The sequence below is a fragment of the Mastomys coucha genome, unplaced genomic scaffold (genome assembly GCF_008632895.1).
Source record: "Mastomys coucha isolate ucsf_1 unplaced genomic scaffold, UCSF_Mcou_1 pScaffold13, whole genome shotgun sequence".
NCBI lineage: Eukaryota > Metazoa > Chordata > Mammalia > Rodentia > Muridae > Mastomys > Mastomys coucha.
The window spans coordinates 62551339-62558576 of NW_022196895.1; positions in this window are offsets into that span (position 1 = coordinate 62551339).

Here is a 7238-nt window from a genome sequence, read left to right on the forward strand (position 1 = left end):
GAGAGAGAGAGAGAGAGAGAGAAAGAGGGAGGGAGAGAGAGAGAGAGGGAGAGGGAGAGAGAGAGAGAGAACAGTATCACTCCATATACTACTTTCCTTCCCCTGGTATCTTCCTTCTTCTTCTTCTTTTTTTTTTAAATAAAATATTTTATCATTTGTGTGTGTGTGCACATGCATATGTGTGTGTGAGAGAGACAGACAGATATACACAGAGAGAGAAAGTCAGACACACATGTGTATGAAGGTCAGAAAATAATGCTTGGAGTCTGTTCTCGCCTTCAACTGTAGGTTCCAGGAACTACACAAAGGTCATCAGGCATGTGTGGCGAGCCCTTCCTCCTCCTGAGCCACCTTGCAGACTCGCCTGTCTTTCCCAAACCCTCCTTTTACTATGCTCCTCCCTTACCCTGGATTTTGTCTGTAAGAGAAAAACAGGCAGTATTTTCCTTTCGGAGTCTGGCTTAACTTGCTTAATGTGATGATTCCCAGTTCCATCTATCCATCTACAAATGACATGATTTTATTCTTCCCTGTGGCCGAGGAATACTCTATTCTCTAATATATCACTCTTTGTTTAACCATTCACCTATTAACAGGTCTGCAGACTAATTCCATGACTTGGCTACTGTGAATAGTATCACACACAAAAAAAGTGGGTATTTGGATGCCTCTGGATTCTATAGCATTTCTATTTTAGTTTATTGAAGAAGCTCTACACTGATTGATGTGGGCAGGCATGCTGTACACAACAACCCCTTTGTAAGAATTAACAAGAACCCTGTAAGAACTACCCCAAATCCCTCTGAAGGCAACACCTGCAGTAGCTTGGTCTTACCTCTTAAAATTCCACACATCTTATACCTTCAACGTACACTCAGATCACACTCACACTGAGGTATAGGGAACTTCTCAGAAATTAGCTTCCTCCAGGAGCAGGTCCTGCTATGGCTTCGCTGAGATCTGGGAACCTGGGAAAAAACCCACCAAAGCCTGGAGCCTCTGAGACCGCGTGAGACGTTCCTTCTCATTCTTCATTCTGTTGGATGTTTTCTCCTTTTCTTTTTTTCTGGTTTGAAGCCTTTGGGTTGGGATTTCCATTTTTAATTTATTTCTTTTTTAAGGCCACCTCCTTCCCATTTCTAGTAGGAAATACAAAAAGAGAAAAAGTGGCTGGAACTGTAAGTGTTGCTGATGGCACTGTCACCAGATGCCAGAGCATGCCAGTGCCCTTCGGTATTCCTGAGAAATAGACGTGGGTTCTGTCCTCCCACTGGGATGTTCTTGGCAAAAGTCATTGCTACTCGACTTATTTTTCCATACAGAAGCTACGGAACCTGGAAGTCAGGCTGACAGTTGGAGTCAGTCCTCTCCACCTCCACACCAGAACAGAGGCTGATAATGGCTACGTTCTTCTTTTGAAGAAGCTGAGAAAACAACTCCTCATCCAATACCAGTTCCTGGATTTACCTCCTCATTCACCATACATGGGTCCCACTTCTCGTGGAGGTCTGACTGCTCCGTATCCCCCCTGCCTGCAGCTCCTGGACTCCTTAGGGCCAGCCCCCGAGCTCCGACTCTTGATTTCTTGTCTCTGAATTATCTGTTACACTCTTCTCATGACGGGAAAAAAAGTCTGTTTTAATAAGTGGTTAGAGAAGAAAATGCTGTTAAGACAGAGGGAGAATTTGAAATTGTGTGAAGCTATTAGTGAGAATGGAGAGGACTGTTGTCCTTGAGTCTTGGCCGTGTATTTGTCAGGAGAGTTGGTGCAAACGCCAAGGCGCAGGTAGACCTAGCTCTCTCTAATTGTTGATCTGCATCTCTCAGACGTATTGAGTAAATTTGCAGACCTATTTGTTCACAGTGGCACATGTGACTACAGCCCAGGGCACCAGTCTTCTGCGGGGTAAATTTGATAAAGCCATCCTGATCTCAGCAGTGGTTTCTCAAGTTGCCATGGTTTCTTAGCCGAGACGATCATTTGTTAATCCAATGGGAATCATTACCTAATACATTTAGAAAAGACTTAATTTCTTCCAGAGTTCATATTTTCTTAGATGACATTCTCCTGGGCAAGCCCAGTTATGAAGTGCTAAGCAGGGTGGCAGTGGAAGTTCAGCAGAGGAAGCTGTTCATTGGAAGGTGTGGCCTTTGCAGGATAGAACCCATTTGACGGCAGTAACACTGTAATCCAGCGTAAGAAGAATTGAAACTGCATAGAAATCTTCTCAAAGAAAAATGCTTTGGCTCTCTGGGTATTCATCAAGTAGAAAATAGTCTTTTAGGAAATAAAGTCTTTTTAGAGTATGTGTGTGTGTGTGTGTGTGTGTGTGTGTGTGTGCATGTGCATATGCATGTGAGTGTATGTATGTGTGTGTGTGTGTGTGTATGTGTCTGTGTGTGAGAATGTGTATGTGTGTGAGTGTGTGTATGTGTGTATGTGTGGGTGTGGGTGTATGTGTGTGAGTATGTGTGAGTGTGTGTATGTGTGTGTGAGTGTGTATGTGTGTGAGTGTGTGTATGTATGAGTGTGTGAGTGTGTATGTGTGTGAGTGTATATGTGTGTATGTATGTGTGTAAGTGTGTATGTGTGTATGAGTGTGTGTATGTGTATGAGTGTGTGTATGTGTATGAGTGTGTGTATGTGTGTGAGTATGTGTGAGTGTGTGACTGTGTGTATGTGCATATGTGTGTGAGTGTGTGAATGTGTGTGTGTGTGTGTCTGTGCGTCTGTGCTTGAGTCTATATGAATGTGTGAGCCTTTGTCTGCATGGAGGACAAAAGAGGGCATCAGATCCTTTGGAAGTGGGGTTACAGGCATTGGTGGGTGATGTCTGTTACCTGGATGTTTGGACCTAGATTCTGGTCCTCATGATTGCACAGTGAGAGCTCTTAACCACCAAGACACCTCTCTACAAAGTCTTTTTAAATCCAATAAATATTCAAGGGAAATAGGTAACACCTAAATGAAGATCTACAGTTGCTATGACTCTGAGTATATTTGTTTATTCTCACATTGGATCAAGATCTACATAGAATACACTCAATAGTGAGAGATATTCTGTATGTACTTGAACTATGCTTATAAATAGAATAAAACCCCAGTTCTCCCTTATTTACCAGTACTAGGCCATCTCATCTATCGTTTCAACCTAGACATAAATTGTGTCCTCGTAACACAGAGAGAGCTCTTTTCTTTGGCTCTTGAAAGACCTGTGGCAGGTACAAAGTATCTTCACATTTTAGGTACTAGACAGAAAAAGTGATGGATTCAGGGTGAGACACTTCTCGGATTGGAGTCTCGGCACACAGACAGGGAGTCAGGCACTCAGGCTGATTTTTCAATGGTTCCTTGTCAACATGAAGCTACGGGTCAGATGTTAATGCTTCCCAGGCCCAGGAAACACCTAGCCAATGTTCGCAGCTGCCTGTCTGGCACTCACCTGTCTGGCACTGAGGTTCCCAATGTTCTCTGTGTCTGGGAGATTTCTGAGGACATAGTTCCAATCTTGGCCAGCACTAAAGGCTGAGATAAAAGACCTGCTCTTCCATAAGGCATCCCATGAGCACCTCACTGAGAAAGAATTGCTTCTCATTTTATGAACCAGACTTTCACAGGACTAGGTCAATGACTACACTTTATCTTGTACTGAAGATGTATTTTTTTATATTATTTGGATTAAAAAAAAACCTTTTTATTGGTTCTTTGTGAATTTCACATCATGCACCGCAGTCCCACTCATCTTCCCCCCTCATACCCACCCTCCACCCTTGCAACCTCCCTGTCAACAGAGGAAAAAAAAACTTCACTGGGGAAGCTGTGTTGTGTCTCACTATACCCTTTTGCCCACACTTCTTTGCTTGCAATGATTCCCTGGCCTGGTACACGTTCTCTGTTTTCTGATATGCTATCACCGGAACCTCCCTGGGACTCCTCTTGGATATCTGATTGTTACCCTGTGTCATGGAGATCCTGTAGTTCTGGATATGTAAGACCCGCCCCTTCAGCACTTGAGCATTTCATCAATGGGTAGATATTGGAGTGAGCCAATTCAAAGCTCTGGATCTGGGCCTGAGCAGTGTCTGAGCTGGCCACACCAACTGCTCTTGTGCCCTTGGCGCTGGCTCACCAGCTGACCCACTACCAAGGCTAGCTGTCCGCTGCTGCTCAGGCGAGGTGCTGGGCCCGCTCTTCTTAGTGGTGCAGCTGGTGAGGGACAGGACCAGTTCTCCCGTTCTCATGACCCCAGGGCCAGTTCTTCTGCCTGTCATAGATGTCAGGGATGTCAGGGATGAGGGAGTGGAGGAGGGCATCTCTATCTCTAATTGGACCTTTTTTTTTTAAATCAAAAAATGTTTTCAAAAAATTGTTTTGGATGCTATATTTCCCCTTACAACTCTTCTCAGATTCTCCTAACCTCCTTACTCACCCAATTCCTGCTCTCTCGCTCTCTCTCTCTCTCTCTCTCTCTCTCTCTCTCTCTCTTTCTCTCAAAAAAATCAATCAGGCAAACAAACAAACAAACACAATAAAAATCCCAAACAAAAAAAAAGCCTACAAAAACAAAGCAAAACGAGATTGTCTTGTATTGGGCAATTAATTCTGGGCATTAATTCTGGAGAAAACAGATTTTCCTTTCCCCAAGAGGTCTCAATTGCACACAGCTTCTTGGTTAGAGATAGGATCCCATGTGCATGCTACCACAGTCTCTGTAAGTCAATATGGGCATCAGTCCTGGTGTGGCTAGAAGACACTGTCTCCTTGGAGTCACCCACCAGCCCTCAGTCTTACAATCTAATGCTTCCTTTACTGCATAGATCCCTGAGCCTTGGGGATGGAGTTTGGATGAAAACATCCCATCTGGACCTACTGCTCCAGAATCTTTCAGTCTTCCACTGTCAGGTGGTGGGTCTCTGTGTTACTTCCCATCTACTGTAAGAAGATACACCTCTGAGCAAGGCACTGGTCTGTGGGGAGAGCAGTATGTCATTAGGAGTCATGCTATTGCTAGATTCTTTTAGCAGAGCAATAGTATTGGGTTTCCCCTAGGGCCCATGACCTGTCTGATCTCAGGTTGCATGCAAGGTATTTTGCTCTTCATTTTGGTCCTCTGAGCACGGTTCAAAAGGGGAGCCATAACTAACTCATATTCGCATATATTGAAAACTTTAAGTAAATGCAACAATCATTCAATAGATGTTTATCAAGAGAGGTTCAGGTCTGTGTGGCTAGCTTCACTGACAAGAGAGGAAGAAGTTGTCTTTGTGGGTTTCTTAACTTCACAGCATTATTTAAGACATCCCTCTGTCTTAAATCATCCCCCACGTGTTGACGAAACCTAAACCACTGCATCAATCTTGAACGGCAATTTTGTAGCAGCCATTAAAATGTGTGGGAAATATTATTTTTTCAACTTTCTACAAGCAAGAAGCAGAGGTTTTATCAAATATGCATGCAAGGTTGTTTTATGTTATAGCATTCATAATAATGAAAACCAATGGATTAAATAAACAAAAATCAGAAGCACCAAAATACATTGGGAGGGGAATTAATAGGGCTTTTACTTCCTTTGTCTACATCTATATTATATATATTTATAACTATTCTTGTTTGCTTTTCTATTGCTGTCATAAACACCGTGAGCAAATGCAGAATGAGGAAGAAAAGGCATATTTCATGTTACAGGTTACCGTCCATCATGCAGGGAAGCCAAGGCAGGAATTCAAAGCTAGACCTTGAAGCAGAGACATGAAGAAGCACTGCTTACTGCCTTGCTTCCAGGCTGGTGTTCAGCTACTTAGCCCAGGCCCACTTGTTGAAAGATGGCACCACCCAGTCAGATGGGTCTTTCTTCTTTAATTAGCAATCAAGAGAATGCCCCGCCCAGCCAGGCACCACACACCTTGGTGGCAGAATAAGCTTGAGACTATCTCCAGTCCAGCTCCATGATAGACCACACCTGAGACAACCCCTGCCCAGTGCCACATGGCACGGGGTTGGGGTGGGGTGTGTGGGAGGCATAGCACTCCTGAGGCAACCCCAGGCACCCAGAGGCCCATGAAACCACAAGGGGGCACAAGTTGTGGAGAGATGGAAGAGAAAGCAAAGAAGAAGGATGTGCGCACAAGATGGAGCTGGGGACTAGTGAGGAACAACCCGACTTGAGTAGTTTATGATGACACTTAAGGCTGTGGGAAGGTCCTGGCCCATGCTGCCACCTAGGGCCATTTCTAGGTTCATAGCCCTGCAGTAGCAGCAGTTTGTTACCACCAAAGGCCAGATGAACGTCCTTGGTCTGGGCTGCTACCTGGGACCATGTTGATGTCTGAAGGCTGTGCAGAACTGGCTCCTCCCTCACCTGGGCATCTTGGGAGAGCTGTCTCTGAAGACATTTGATCAGGAAAGCTAGTGTTGGCCTCTGGTGGCTGTGGCATTGGGTGAGCTAGCTGGGTCACCTCTCTGGATGTGCTTCCACTTCTGTGATGACCTCTCTGACCCCCCAGGTCTCTGGAGGTCCTCCATTTATGCTCTCAGTTCACGCTAACATCATCATGTGGGTATAGTGTGTCTCCTCCACTTGACTGTTTCTCACTGAAACAGAGCTGCACTTGTCTTTGTATCCCTGCTGTGAGTGTAGGAATGCTGTGCATGGAGACACGATGGCAGTAGAAATTACATTTCTTTTGGGCATCACTATAAGTGAGTTTGCTGGAGAGGTGGCTCAGTGGTTAAGAGCACTTGTTGCTCTTGGAGAGTACCAGAGGTTCCGTCCCCAGCACCAACATCGTGGCTCACAACCACTGGTAGCTCCAGTTCTGGGTGTGTGTATGTGCATGCGTGCTGATTTGCTCTCTTTGGCTCTGCCATGTTCTTAACCATCATGGTGAGAGGCAAGGGCTCTTGGTCCTTTTTGTTGGATGGCTGACTTGTGATTTATTTGAAGCCTATGTGCTCCTTACCCTTTCTAGACTTCATGTGAAATTCATCTTGGCTCTTTTCCGCTTGGACATTCTTGACTCTCTCTCTAGATGAATGCTCCCATCTCTGTTTTCCCTTGCACCCACTTCCGTGGTGCTGTACTAGGGATGGTCTCAGGTTTGTGATACATGGTTTTACCGTTCCTGTTATGCTGGGCTGCCGCGGACTGGGTTTTCTCGCGGGGGGCCCCTTGTTCCGCGGGACGAGGAGTTCTGGTCAGGTGGGCACGGGATTCGGCTTTGACAAACAGACTACACAC